The 15,812-nt window shown below is 41.0% G+C and overlaps 2 long non-coding RNA genes across 2 annotated transcripts in view; one reads left to right on the top strand and one right to left on the bottom strand.

Moving 5' to 3' along the window:
* The window catches only part of LOC308070015, a 31,393-nt gene extending 21,010 nt beyond the window's left edge, over positions 1 to 10,383 (top strand). The window contains exon 2 of the long non-coding RNA XR_013930592.1: positions 1 to 10,383. This exon is cut by the window's left edge and continues 12,300 nt beyond it. This is a non-coding gene — a long non-coding RNA (uncharacterized lncRNA).
* Positions 1 to 15,812, bottom strand: part of LOC308070014 — a 42,588-nt gene that overhangs the window by 21,016 nt on the left and 5,760 nt on the right. The window contains exon 2 of the long non-coding RNA XR_013930591.1: positions 1 to 15,812. This exon is cut by the window's left edge and continues 21,016 nt beyond it. This is a non-coding gene — a long non-coding RNA (uncharacterized lncRNA).

The following is a 15,812-nucleotide window of genomic DNA, read 5'->3' as shown; positions in this document are numbered from 1 at the left end:
ATAAAAGTCAAGAAATCTAGAAATGACCAAGCAGTTCGGCTGCTTCTTATTTTGGGCATTTAGTATTGAGACCCCTTTGAACTGATTTCAGAGGAATTTACTGGAGGAGCAGTCGCCTCTAATAGTGTCTCAGATTTGGCATCCCGAAGCGAAGGCATCCAAAGTCACTCTGGGAAAACCTCTGGTAATCTTTAATTTTAAAGGTGTTGAAAAAAAAGGAGAAAAAGTCTGTAGACTCTCTGTTCCCATTTCAGATGCTGCCCAAAGACAGCGTGTGGTTTACCTTCGGAAACTGGTACTTTTGGTGACATAACTTAACGTCATTAAACACACACATGTTGTCTACGTTTCACATCCAAACGGCTTCCTTGCAGCTGTATCTCCTTGAATTAGCACACACCGTGCGTGCCAAACGCAGGCCTCCAAGTCTTGTAGGAACTCCACCTCTACAGCCATGCTGTAATGTAAAACCTCTTGGCATTTCTAAAGCAGCAGTTCCCCGTATCAAAGCCCCGCTTGTCTCAATTTGTTTTCAGATTTTGTCATCTGCTGTAACAGCTGTCTCTTAAGTAGCACAGAATAGGCTCTGCAGACAAATCCCACCATGGGAGTTCTCCTCCGAGGGGAAGCTTGAGCTGTGGCAATTAACAGCTCACATGTTCGGAGTGATACATACCAGGCGTGTCATGCTGCTGAGACGTTAGAGGAGCCCTGGCACGGAAAGCTGACTTGCCTCAGTAACGGGGGTAGAACAGCACGTTCATACCTCTTCTACATAGCCCAGTACGCTGGCGCAGCACACAGAAAGATGTTCGAATTGGGTGTCTACGAATGGAATTGAGAACTGGCGTTCTTAACTGCTCAGCTTGCACTTGATGCTGGCCTTTTGTGTAGGTTACCTGGCTGCCTCATTATTTTCCAGCTTTGAGCGAGAGGCTGTTTCTCAGGCTTTTGTACAGATGTTGGGGGTCACAGCGAGGCTTGGAATCACAAAAGCCCTGCCAGAGCTTTGCTGAAAGCTCTAGTGCAGGGGGTCTGATTGAAAGCTTTGATGTAGGGGGTCTAATTTCAGAATGACCTCAACTCCTGTGTCATACTTTCGTTCTGATAAGCAAGTGATTTTTGTATTATTTTTTTCTAAGATTTTGTACTTTGTTCAGAAGACATTGTCATAGCAACTTCCCCTTGACTCGTCTTTAGGAGGTTACTTTTCATCTTCAGGGCTATCTATGTTTCTGTTCTGATTTTAACAGAAATAATAAACGAGGACTTCAAGACCTAGCCTCCAACTTTGTTTTCTTAGCTTTAAGGAATAAACAAACCCCACCAACAAAAGCATATTTGCATGCTCATACCCTGCAAAAGATAGGGCTAGTTGCTTCTACCATTGTAAGATAAATGAGTACAACAGTCTTCTTTAGGAAGATGTTGTACATAACATCATAGTACAGTTCATTATTTTAGTTTAGGAATTTTAGTTTTTTAGGAAGGGGAATATAATTAAAATATAACCATTGTACATATAACAAAATGCACAAGACAAAAAAAATCTAATGAAGGCCAAAAATGGGAGCAGCTTGAAAAACGGGACAAACGCAATCACCCTAAAACAGTTCTAAGCCTCAGGAGAGCTTAAAACAGCTTGTAAAATTCCAGGGTTCTCCTCCTGCCTCCCCACCTACTGCTGCTGCAGCTCTTCCTGCGCAAGGCTCGTTCTGCAGAAGTTAGTTTTAATAGCAGTTGGGAAAGGAGACAAAAATATTTTTGCTGTGATCAGACTAGATGAATTTCACACCTCTCTGTAAAAGAACCGGCTGGGCCAAGAGCAGTCAAGTCACACTTAATCCTTGTTTTGAGGGAAACATAAACCCTGTGCTGGTTCTCAGCTGAGGAATAAACGCGGGGCAGATTCTGCCCCCTCCCTTTAGCCACCACGACGTCTTGCAGCGCATAGGAGGCAATAAAAGGAAACGCAGCGTATAGCAATTTGCAGATGCTTGAGGCTGACTCAGCAAGGGCTTGCTCTGTGTTACATGAAGCTCGAGCTGTCATTGCTGTGTGCTCCAGCCTTTCCTCATCTGTTGGCAAAATCAGGCGTCCAGGTTACTGCTGCTGCTGCTGCACTGCGGGGGTGGAAGGGACCGGCAGCGCCCAGCAGCCGTGGGGTTCCCCAGTCCCCAGCTCCTGTACTTCATCTGGTCTTACAGGGAGGATTCCGGCATGTCTGCTCAGGCTAATTGGCTTGACAGCTAATTAGAGCTAACGAGCCTGAAGCACAAAATAAACATGACATCTATGCTCTGCCTTTTATAACTCTGTCATTTCTCTCATTTTGGTGAAGCCTATTCATGTCACATAAATTGAAACACTTAGTTGATCTGGTTACCCATATGTATGGCTGCCCCGCACACATGGTCATGCCCATTGCAATGCCAAGAAGCCTGTGAATAACACAATTCAAGTGATGGTAGTGTTAACGTGGATCATCCCCACGGGGGCCCTCCTGCTCATCCTCCTGCTCATTCAGAAATGTGCTTGAAAGATCGAACTAAACCAATGATTATTATTAAGTGGAAGGAGACACATACGGAAGAATTCAAAGAAACTGTAACATAGTGAAGTTTTGAATAGGTATTGGAAAAAGAAATAGCTGCTGAAAATAATGACTGAATTTATGATCTTTTAATTCATATGACATTCTGAATATGAATAGCTGATTCATGAGCTGTGGAAAGAATAACTTTAATACAGCTGAGCTGATTCTGCTGCATGTCATGAAAAGAAATGCCAAGTTTTACTCTGTACTGCTGAAAGATAACCATTGTCTTCACTGCTATTAGCAAGTAAAATTGTTCCCCCCCCCCCCAAAAAAAAAAAAAAAAAAAAAAGGTCCATCAATTCACTCATAATTGAACTGTGGTTTTCCAGGTCTAAAGAGGATGCTGGAAAATGGAAAGGCTGCCCTGAGGTCCCCACAGCCTGTCGTGGTGCCAAAACACAGAGCACCCACTGCATTGCTACAGGACGTATTTGCTAGGTGGAACTGAGTTCCAGCAAGTTTTTGGGCAAGCGTACTCCTGCCAGCCTTTTCCTTCTGCGGCTGACCTCCAGACTCTACACTCTGCTAGATTAGAATGGCCCAGGCGTTGCGGCTGTACGTAGGCTTTGCCGTTCTGCTCCTGGCTTTCATTTTGCCTTACAGGGAGGCTTTAGACTTGTAATGTCACCGCTCTGGCAGAGTTCTCAGCCTGTACAAGGAGGATGGTACAAGGCGGATGGTTATTCTTCCTTATTTGATTAATTATTTAGAAGGCTAGATGAAGCAGAACTACCTTTTCAGGTGTCACTTTTATTGCCACTAATGAAAATAACGCTACCATATCAGGTTCATTTTAAACTCTTTGTCGGTATATAAACGACTACAAGCACTGCAGACAAATTAGAGCCTGCACCTTAACTCCTAATGAAGGGCTTAGATACCACGACAGACATCATAGAAGATGTTACAGTTACAAACCTATATGACTTTTCTTGACTTTCTCAGGTCCATCAAGCATTATTTTCAAGGTATCCACTTTATTCAATAACCTTGTAAAAAGAAAAGGAGATGCAAAATAGAGCTTTTTGGATGGTTGGTAATTATAAAGTATCACAGCATCCAGTTCACTGAGACTGATTGGGCTTAGGACATCCAAGTCCCATAATAATGCAAATAGATAACATATCTAGATATACTACATGTATAGGTGCATTTAATGCATCTGTTCAATAAAGATTCTACGAAGAAATCCTCAGCTATATCCTTGTTTATCAGAGATGTACACACTCAGAGAGAGGCTATAAGGCCATTAAATGACCTTTTATTAAAAAAAAAAAAAAAAAGCGCCTTCTTATTTTAAAGGAAATTACTACAATTAAGCATGAAATAGCATCTTCCAGGTCAAAAATGCACACTTCATGAGTTCACTTGGCCAGAAAAGTGTGATCTTTGTTCCTACAGCTAGAAGAGCACAATTTGGAAATTTGTTTGGAAAGATTTCAGCTATATAATGATAAGGATAAAGAATTGCTATGATTAATAGGAGCTTTTGAGGGAAAAGGAAGGGAAGAGAGAAGTAGGTGTCACTTTCTTGTTCCTTTCACAAAACCCGAGATAGGAAGCATGTGCAAGAACCCTGGGGATGAAGGATGGGTTAATTGTGACCCAGAAAGCATTTGAAGTCTTTTATAGGGGGAAAAACTGCCCCAACCTTCCTTGAATTTGTAGTCAGGAGTTCCCATGAGCCGGGTTCATTCTACCACTGTAAGCAGGGCAGGAGATATTCAAAAGGCATTTCTTTCATACTGCACAGCTTTTCTTCTTGGGGTTATTCGATAGGACTTACAGTTCACTACTGCCATGGTATTATAACAGAGCATATTTGCCCCACAACCTTTGATACAGGATTGCGTTGTTTCTGAGGACATGTCAGCTGTGATGCATCCAACCAGCTACTCACGAAATGAAGGATGTTTAGTGTGTCCTTGTTGTCATGTATTACCATGTATTATTAATTTTACCTACTAAAATAAACCCACCGTTTCCTTGGATTAAATATGTAAAAAACGGGCAGGCCTGAAATTATTTTTTTCTAGTGAACAACCCTTCCTAAAAGTAGTAGATGCATTTTTTGATGTTTTATACGGCATGTTTAAATTATATTAGTTTTTAGATGACTTTTCACAGTCTGTGTTATTTCCTCTTTGTAATTTCATGCTCACAGAAAATGGTAAAATGCTTATGATATGGGCTTTTCAGAGCCTTTTATTAAGCTACTTTGTCTCCAGTTGGGGAAAAAAAATTATGGATAGGAAGATTCTAAGGATCTATTTCAGGGCCTGCCATCAACCTACTAGCAAATTACTACATCATCATCATAATCATCATTATATTATTATTATTATTATTATTATTATTATTATTATTATTCAGTATTGTCCTCCAATGATTCTGCAGTGCTCGGTTCATAAGCAAAAAAGATGAGACTTCATGCCAGAGATATTAGAGGAACTATCTGTATGCCTGCCTCATTAGGAGGAATTGCTCAAGAACATGTTGTCCTTATATACAGATTGCCCCTGTAAGGCTGCCAATGTCAGCAAGACCTTGGGTGCATCTGTCATGCTAGTGACTGTAGCCTTGATACATTTTCTTGTGTGTATTTGTGTGTGAGTGCAAAAAAAATCTGAAGAAATTGTTTCCTGTGAGTTTACTCCCTCTGCTTCTCAGATCATATAAGGGCAAGCATCTGGAATCAGGCCAAAACACTTTTCAAAACCAGGTTAGATGGTAAAGCCTCTTTTCTCCTATCAACGGGAACCTTTCCTGATAAGGGTGTTAATATTGAAAGTCATTTTTTTGTCTAAGATTTCAGCTTTTGCATGTATTGGATAAGTCAAAGAATAAATTCCTTTAAATAGATTAGCCAGGCAAGAAGGGATTTTGCAACTGTAAAAACAATGATCGCACAGATTGTCAGCACCTGTTACTTTACAAATATACAATACAGATGGTTGGTGTACGAATGTCTGTCAGATGCTTTGCTAGAAAGGCTTCTCCAGGACAGGAGTGCTCCATGGTACTGGTGGTTGCTTGCATTGAATTATTCGCTGGTTCTCAAGGTAGCCAGTGACAATTTTCTTCTCGCTGCTGCTCTGAGTATCACTGCAGCAGGCTCAAACACTCAATTTTGCGCAAGAGTGATTCCACATTAAGGGTGTTGACTCTGTCCAATAGATCTTGTGATCCTTCCTTTAATGGCTGCTGTTGTCTCTTGCCACCTCCTATTTGTTTTTAATCTGCTTAATGCATGCCTTATCCTGCAGTGCTCCCAAAGCTAATAGTTTATGAGACATCTTATTGTAGTCGGGCTACATGACTTGCATAAATCTACCAAAATGGTAGTTTATCACATCTTGCCTTCAAAATCTAATAAGCATTCAACTTTGTTCCTCAGCCAGCTGGCAGATATTTGTGAAATCATTCTGATTTTATGACAAAACACAGTGATAACTAAAGCTAATAAAACTGAGGTAACAAAACTGAATAAAAGAAATAGAGGCCAAGCAAAGGGTTATACCGAGTGACCCAGAAGACATGCAGAAAATGGGTGTGATGGCACCTGGGAGGATGGCACTTTGGGATCCCAGCCTGTTCTGCTGCGTTTGTGTACATTCACATTCATTCTGGTCACATGCCGGAAAGGGCTTGAGCATCGACGTTGTTTAATGTCAGTGTTTAGGGTGGTATCTGGGGTTGGCAGGAAAGCGCTGCTGTGGACAAGGTGTGGAAGCTGAAATTATTAACCCCGACTCCGATGTCTCAGTTGGCACCTCAGACGTAATCTTTCAAAATGCAACCCATTCCTCCCGCAGAGGATGCTCTCAACCAAGCCAAAGTATGTATGTCCTGCAAAGCCTCCATTGTAAAATGTGTGAAAGGGAGAACGCTTGTTCTTGAAAGAGGACAGGCTAGTTGACCTAACAAGTATTTTCCCTTCTAACTTCTGGATATAATGAGAAAATGATAAATAATCTTTCCTAGCAATCCTGTTTTTCAAATAGACATGCTGCTGCAGCAAAGAACCAGAGACTCTCTTCAAAACCGGAGGAGCTGAGTGCTTTGTGATCAATGATATTCAGCGAGTAATGCCTGGAATACTAAGTCCTCATTTTCCAAAAGGTAACACAAGAAAGCATAATGATAAATGGAAGGAAATGCCATGCCTCGCTTTAAAATGTCAATTCCTCCAACAGGGCATTTCAGAAGTGAGCTGTCAGGATGCAGGCATGTGCGCCTTTTGATCAGAGTCGAATGGTTAATCACAGAGCTGGTTCTCAGGCGCTGAAGGCATCAACCCGCATCCAGCTGCTGCTGAGAGGCTGCCTCCCCAGCTAAGCCTGGGCACGGTGGGTATGACTTGTGAATCTGTCAGCCAAAGATTTCCAGCCAACCTGGTCCACAACCCCAGACTGCTACCGGCAAGGACTCCTGCCAGGCTAAACCTTGCGGGTTTCACAGAGCCACTTTCTGCTCCAGAATGTTGTCCTTGACAACGACATTGCCTTGTGCTGAATCAGCAAAGGTAGAGAGGAAATGTACCGTAAGTTTGAATTTAAGAGTTAGCTCACAGTTTTCTAAGTCATCAATCAACTCTCTCAGGGATAAATAACAGCCATCTTTTGTCCTTTTACTACAAAAGGGAAATTGATGTAATTAACGTCAGACGGTGAGATTGTGCTTTGCTGTGTAATGGGAAGGTGATGTTGGATTTGGCATTCGGTGAGTGCAGTCGAGGTTTATCAGATGGTTAACCCAATTGAATACCGCTTTGGCACCGTCTTTTAGGGCAGCGATACTATCAGCCTTGGGACTGAAAGTAAGAGCATTCCAGCTTTGCCATTGTGTTTAACATTGATCTGTAAGCTAATGTGGTCTGAGTTTGGAAAAAAGGCATTGCCGTGATATTAAGGAGATAAGGGCTCTTAGTTAGTGATATTGATTTAGTTCTGCTCTGCCACAAGATAACTTCTTTAAAATTTCTGGCAGTCAGATGTATTCAAGGACAAGTCAACTTCTTTTAATGCATGTGGAGGAGGGAAGAAAGTAGTGTCGCTAGTGGGAAGGAGTGAGCTAGCTGAAAATAAGTGATGTAATTAATTTCTGAATCCCCCTCCAAGACTGAACTGTTCTACACCTGCAGAATTTTGTGCATCCAGAGATAGACAGAGTCCAATGACTCTCAGACTTAGCACTCTTCCTTTCCTTTTTTTCCCCTCACTCCATCTGTTCATATAGCACCTGTATTTCTATGCCTCGCTGACTCTCCATCTGTTTCTATAATTTGTATCTTTCTCCTCTGCTCACAGCCCTTAAAATTTATAAGAGGTAGGGAGACATTAGGAATGAGTGCCTCAACATGGTTCATCCTAGAGTCTTCATACTAATGCTTTCAGTTCCTGCCTGCTGCAGCAGCTCTCAGGCTTGCTCCTGCTCCTCCAGGGCAGCTTTAGACTATTTCTAATAGCCCACCATCTGGTGCCAATCAGCAGTTAAATCTTATTTCACCCAGCTGTTGCTGCTGATGCAATTTATACCTTTGTCCATGTACATTCTCCGTTAGAGAACACGATCCAGCAGCAGGATCGCTGTAGACCACTGTGACCTGGTTTCTAGTTGCCAGTGACTGACTGGCTGAGCTCATGCTATCCTGACAAAGTAGATTTCCTTCGCAGCTGGATGTTACTAGGGCCAAAAAAAAAAAATATTTCCCTTTCTACATTGATATCGGCCAGTTAGGAAGTTGTGGTTTAACCCCAGACAACAACTGAGCCCCACGCAGCCACTCGCTCCGCTCCCCGCCCCGCCCCCACTGTGGGATGGGGGAGAGAATTGGAAGGGTAAAAGTGAGAAAACGCGTGGGTTGAGGTAAAGACACTTTAATAGGGAAAGCAAAAGCCACACGCACAAGTAAAGCAAAGCAAGGAATAAATTCACCACTTCCCATGGGCAGGCAGGGGTTCAGCCACCCCCAGGACAGCGGGGCTCCATCAGACATTATTGGTTACTTAGGAAGACCAGCACCAAAACTCTGAATGTCCCTTCCTTTCCCCAGCTTTACGTGCTGAGCATGATGCCGTATGGTATGGGACATCCCCTGGGTGAGCGGGGGTCAGCTGTCCCGGCCATGTCCCCTCCCAGCTCCTGGTGCCCCCCAGCCCCTCGCTGGTGGGGCGCTGAGAGGAGCAGAAAGGGCCTCGGCTCCGGGCAGGCTCTGCGCAGCAGTCACCAAACAGCCCTGCGCTGTCAGCCCTGTTCCAGCACGCATCCAAAGCACGGCCCCATACATACCAGCTACTGTGAAGTAAATTAACTCTACCCCAGCTAAAACCAGCACAGAAGTTTATTCTTACCCCTCACCTTTCTTTCACAAAAGCCAAATTAAAAAAACCCCAATCAGCACCTGCCGTTCAGTGTGAAATATAATACTGGAAATTAATCCTGTAATATATTAAAAGTGCAACACATTAAGTGCAGATTTAATTGCATTCATGTCTTTCATTAAAACCCCCATAAAATACACACAGGCATATTAGAAATTTAATATAGAGTGCAAATTCTTGTGCTTAATAGTCCAGTAATATCACTTCTGCTCTATCAGTTAGATGCATCACTCAAATAAAATGATACATTATCAACAAACTGGTACTTGCTTAATGTTGACTAGAGAAACCCTTGAGGTTATACTTGTTCATTTTTGTTCATGTAGGAAACGAGCCAAAAAATAAGAAGTAACCTTGCAGTGCAAACATAAAATCTCCATGAAGTTTTTTCTTTTCTTTTTTATTTTGTCTTTTCAGCCTTTCTTTGGACTATAATGTCTCATGTTTGCTTCTTTACTTCTAAAGCTACCACTAGCAGCTTTGCCTGCTCCTGGGTATTTTTTATTCCTCTCCTTCTTTCACCTATACTAATAGAGCACAAAAGACTGCTCTCTGATGCATGCTTCTATAACTGCTATTTAAAGTAACCCATACACTCAGGTTCTGCATTACGATAATCCAGGAGGAAAGGCAAGCTGCATAAATGGACGGTATTAAGGCCTTGAGAACCTCAGAACTCCAACTATATTTTAACACACATGATCTTAAATTAAGTCACAGCAACAGTTAATTATAGGGTGGCACTATATCCTGGCCAGATGAAAGGTAGCTCGTGTTCCTACATCACGTATGATCTGCTGTGATGGGTATTTGGTTACAGCTGCCGTTGTGCCACTGTTGGGAAAGTTAAGGATTAGATAATTTTTTAAAGAATGATCCAGGATTCATGCAAACCAACTGAGCTGCAGATCGTAATGCTGTTGTTGCAAGGGTGAAAGTATGTTAGATCACAGGGTGGCTTTTTTCCAACCTAAAAGTCACAGCCATTTTCTTATTGTAACACCCCCCGTCAATCAACTGGCTATCAAAATGGAAAATCTTCAAGAGTTATTATTCCAGCGGACTGAGTCTCTCTGCCATTTTTAGTTTTTCATAATGCAATTCAATCTGTCACTGAATGTCACTTCGCTCATATACGCTTTGCTTGTAAGGAATGCTTCCAGTGTAACAAAATATAGTTGCTCCCACCATTTCTTAATCTTCTGCTGGTATTCAGGCCACTTTAAGAAGGTGACCTAGTATCACTCTCTCAGGCATTCAGTTAATCTGGTGCAAAAGAACTTTAAATAAGTAGCTGCTACAGTCTGTTTTATTGGAGAAGTCCCACAGCTTTGCACAAATACAAATCCCCATACTGGATACCGGAGACATAAACTGGAGCAATACATATATATATATATATATATATATATATAAAAACCAAAAAAACAACAAGTCATGCTTTGAGCTCTTACAGCGCCTTTCATCTAAAACTCTAAAAGCACAGTAGAAATATTAACCCCTGGAATGCCCTTTGCATGGAGGTAAACATAAAGCCCACAGAGTACATGTGACTTGCTCAAGGTCGCAGAACCAAGGCTGCATGCGCCTCTTGACTTTTTGGCTTCTGCTCTAACAACTAAGCTACAAGCCCAAACCCTCCCAAAACGAGCAAATAAATAAATAAATAATCATTTTCAGTGGCCCGGTAGGACTGGCTGGAAATCACGTATAGTTCAGAGGACTGCAAAATAACCTCACGCAGGTGTGTAAGTTTGAAATTCACTTTAATTTCGTATGACATTATAACAGTAATGAAATCAGATTGAGCTCAAATGAATAATGAGTTCTAAATTGAGAAATGGTGTGATAATGCTTTCCATGGTTCAATTAGTCAGCCATCTGTAGTACTTTCTAGTAATAGTTACATTGCCTGGTTTAGAAGAGATTTAAACGCCTCTGTCTAGTTTTCAAGTACATGTACACATTATACAAGAGATATGGGCACCATCAGGAAAATATAACAGGAAATGTGTGTGCATTGACCCACATCCAATGGATCTCAGTCTAATAGAAGCCAGTCTGAATATTTAAACCATTCACTGGGAAAATAAAATAAAATAAAATAAAATATGGATATAACTGAGCCTCCACCATGCATTTCCTTTGTAACCAGCTACTTGAAAACTTTATCTGAGAATTAAACATCTTTTTGCCTTCAGTCTCTCGTTCCATCATGGAGCCCCTGTTTGGATGTTGCCTGGTGTATTCCCGCTCCATGGGGCCAAGTCTAGACCTGCCCTCTGTTGCACTGTAGAAACACTGAAAAGTACTGACTCCGAACACACCGCTTGTCCTCAGGCCGGGACAGTTTATCCTCAGCTATCTTGAGTTCATAAGAATCCCGCCCTTCAACTAGGAGGGTTTAACAAGCTACAGAACTGGGATATTTTTATTATACTTAGACTGGGATGATAAAAAAAGATGTTTCTGTACTGCAGAAGTATCAGTCTAAGGTGAGAACAAGGTAATATGGGACTTTTGCAGAAATCAGAGCAAGCTGAAGAAGGGAAAGAAAATCCAATCTGACTGTCCAAAGAAGAAATAACTCTACCTTTAATATTTCCTGAAACCTGATATTAATCCAGAGAAGACCGGTGAGATGACGCCCCACGTTTCAAAATGGCCAATACTGAATTTATTAGAGTCTGGAAGGCAGGAATTCTTTCACAAAAGTGAAGGTAAACCATTGAAGAGGGTCGGCTCTATGTTTTGGTTGGTGTTAGAAAGCAGTTAGTGCACCATCTGGGAAAAAAGGCAATGGAAACCCTCTTTTTCAGAAAGAATGTTTAACATAATCTAGGTTATGTCCCACACTTCATTGATGGTGATAAAAAAACCTGGTTGAATCTATTACTTTGTGATTCTTGCAATGCATGCAGAAGTGTGTTGCATTGACCTATCAATCAGGATTTAAACACATTCTAATTAGTTGATAGTGCCTGCCCCTGAAAGGGCGCTAACCTGATGCATGGAGAAGGAAGTCTATTAAAACAGTATTTATTTATATTAATGGTAACCTGCCCTTGACAAACTTTCATTGTCCTATTGCTCTGTTGCAGTTAGTAAATAATTTGCTCATGATTACCTGTCTCTAAATAGCTGAATCCACCGACAAACAAAAGAGCAGTTGTTTTATGAACTTTTTTTTCAGGCAAGAAAGGTGAGTTTCCTTCTAGGAAAACAAGTTAGCAGTGAGCCTGTTTTACCTAAGGGAGTGAGTATAACCATCCCTGAAATTCTAATCTAATTTTTATTGTTTTAAATTACAATGAATACCACACTGCCAGAGCTCCTCCAGGACCATAGTTGTATTGATGATTCTATATTATACAATTGTAATATTGCTGTAGGGTTCTCCAGTACTTACAGTGTTGTCTTTTTATTTGTGGGTGAGAAACACCTTACGCATCTGTGCACTTCACCTGTCTTGATGCTAACAGACATAGATGCTTGAAGAGCTTCGCCAGTTTATAACCTTCAAAAGTTCCGCATTACTTATTTCTTGATACAAAAAGACATGAAATACAACATAGTAGAAATTCAGAAGAAAGTCTTGATTACAAGCTTAGTAAATGTTGATTAAACTAAGTAATACTTTAAATTACGCATTTAGCAATAGCCATTATTAATGAAAAACAGGTCATGTTCAGTTACTATAAAACTTGCAAAAAAATCCCCTATGTAAAAATTAGAAGTATTTTCACTACTGCAGTTGTCAGTAGATTGTAAATATTTGTTTCTCACGTACTAAGGTTAGATAAGCTATAATGTATTATCATCAGCTTCCTTCTATTAAAGGAGATGCTGGGAAAACCTGTTGTGTGAGATAAGGCGATACAATACACAAGAGCTTTTTGTCAGAGACTTTGAATGGGACTTGACTGAGATGGTGACTAGGTGGAAGGTTTGTGATTAATATGTCTCACATTTCAACACAATTTAGTATTCCGTTGCCTAAAATGGCATGTTAATTAATAATTAAAAATTATCTGCAGGATATCCACCTGTGAACATTTATGAAAATAGACACTTTATTATGTTTTTCCCCAAAGATTTTGCTACACTGATTACAAATTAGCCTGTGTCTAACTATTATTAGATCTGCACATGGAAATTATTATTAGATATCCACATCTATCTGTCGCTAATGAAGCTACAGAGTTGTAGTCGAAGGCAAAACTGCATCCCCTGCATAAGACATAATCAGTCCATGCCTCTTCACAAATAACTTACCTAAGTTCTGACCATAGGTTGAATTACAGTGAGCTTATGTCAGGAAACAGAAATTAACATCTGCCCACAGATCAGATTAAATTAAAGCCATGAATATGAGTAGATGCAGCATATGAGGCTATTCAGTTAATAAAGCTTCATTCCACTATTATTTTATTGCCCAGAGGCTGCAGCTGAAGGTCATAACTGCAGTTCCATTTTGTTTGTTGCCATTAAATATCCCAACATTCCACTGAATTTAGCACAGGAAAAAAATAATATTCTAAGCTCTGTTGGAAAATTGTGCCTTTTTAAGGCATTCATTGTGGCCTTGACTTCAATTAGTTTGAATTCAGCCCGAGGGTATTTTGTTGTATAGCCTGCTGCAGGCTTAGTACCACATACAAGACTGCTGAATTAGCAGAGCTCCGACATTTGATGTGTATCTGTGGCTAGTGGTATACATTTGATCCTTAGCAGCATCATTGACTTGTGAGAGGACCGATTTGGATCTATCAGTGAGAAAACAGAATATCGTCTTTAGAATAGTATTCCAGACATTCGTCCTTTATCAGGAATACAAAAAATAACGTCAGTTAATCACTGATCCTTCCAAAATTGTGACCAAGTTGGGTATTACTTTGTCATTATTTTCTAACCGAAAAACATAGTTTCAGATAGGAAAGGGAACCCTAAAGCTATCTTTATTCTGGAATTAAAGGTCACCTTTATTTTGCGCATTAGCAAATAGAACCTCAGGGAGATGTAAGCGCTGATGAAGTCAGCAAGCAATTAAGGACATGACTCCTACACAACCTCTTCAGCTTACTAGTCACTTAATCATACAAGGTGCTGAGCCTTGTCACCCTGGACCTAAAACACATGCTTAATTTTAAACATGTGACTGGGTTACAGGATTCTGTGAGATTACTTGTGCATAACATTAGACACCTGTTTAAATGCTTTGCTGGATCAAAGCAGGAATGCTCAGTGTTTTGCAGGGTTGTGCATTAACTGGATTTTATCTCTTCCTCATATTGGAAAAACTCTTGGGTGGATATACGCTTACGTAGAGGGATAAGAAAGAGCGTCTTCTGATTATGTTGAGATTCAGCTTTTCAAACCTTACTCTCTAGGCTGATGTTTGATAATGGAAGTGGTCCTGATTTATTTCTGTTCTAATTTATTTTCAGTTGCAAATACCTACTTCTCAGCTATTCAGATCCAGACAAGCGTGAGAGACAAGAAAGTGAAGCAGATCATTGCAAATACTGCTCTTCCCGAAATTATGTTGAGGTTACTGTCAAAAATAACCACCATGTTCCTAAATGTGAATATATCCTGGGGAGAACAAAGTGTAAGTGTCACCACAAGCTGCAAAGAAACGGAGTGGCTGCTTGTAAACATATGGTCTCCCCTGTATGGTTTTAGCATGCCTGATGTCTGATTTTTCAGCATTAAGCAGATTTACACCTGGTGGACATCAAATTAGCTGGCGTTCAGAGCTGTTTCGCTCGGTGGCTGGTTTCAGTAAACATCCATCTTCACATTTTTCTTTGTTTCTCACAATTAGCTGACTTTTATGAAAATTTCCATTGGCTTAATTGGAATAGAGCAGCAGTGCAGTCCTGCTGCTATTACTTTGCTCCCCAAGTGATTTTTTTAAATGGCACACCATAGACTTTGGAGCACACTAAGGCTGGTGGCTAGTTTCAGGAATGACTGGCAGTGTTTCCGTTGCAGGGGCTCTGATTCTGACAGTGGTGGCAAGTGCGAGTGCCACATGCTAGGCTTGAAAAAGAATTGCCCAATGCAAACAAGTGTCTTTAGACGTATCATATTGTACAATGAAAATTCTTTTTCCCCCCTTCCCTTTTATTCATGTCTTAGCAGGGTCTAGAGTAAAAGACAAAGGATTCCTAGAAGCAATGAAATAAAGCTACCTGGCCTATGCAGTTCCAGTAAGCAAGATATCAAGTAATGTAACGGAAAAATATGAAATGATGAGACAACCACCATTTAGTTTTCCAAATGAATGACATTTTAAAAAATTAGTATTGGTCTTTGCCTGAGGGGTTCTGGAATGCTTTGTTTGCAGCAGGAAAAAATGTCTTCACCAAAAGGGAGGTCAAGCACTGAAACAGGCTGCCCAGGGAGGTGGTAGAATCACCATCCCTGGAAGTGTTTGAAAAACGTGTAGATGTGGCACTTAGGGACATGGTTTAGTGGTGGGCTTGGCAGTGCTGGGTTAACGGTTGGGCTTGATGCTCTCAAAGGTCTTTTCCAACCTAAACGATCCTATGATTCTATGATTCCACAAAACAAAGTTGCAAAGTGCTGCTGAAGGAAGACCTGCCATTGCACTGGTATGTTTGCAGGGTGATGTTGCTGTCCTGATTTGATATAACCCAACAAAATCAACACAAAGTAAAGGCAGAGAATTTTTACCTTGCTTCTGGGGTGGCTCTTTGTGTACCACTTCAGATAATTTATCTCTCTGTTGTCCTCTCACTATCATCCAGTGCAGGCTGAAGGGTTTGCTGTGTCCCTCCGGTTTGGATGGAAGTCAAGGCCCA

The sequence above is a fragment of the Falco punctatus genome (assembly GCF_963210335.1).
Source record: "Falco punctatus genome assembly, chromosome: 9".
NCBI classification, from domain to species: Eukaryota; Metazoa; Chordata; class Aves; order Falconiformes; family Falconidae; genus Falco; species Falco punctatus.
Note: the sequence above shows the minus strand (reverse complement) of the source record. Positions and strands in the feature narration are given on the sequence as shown.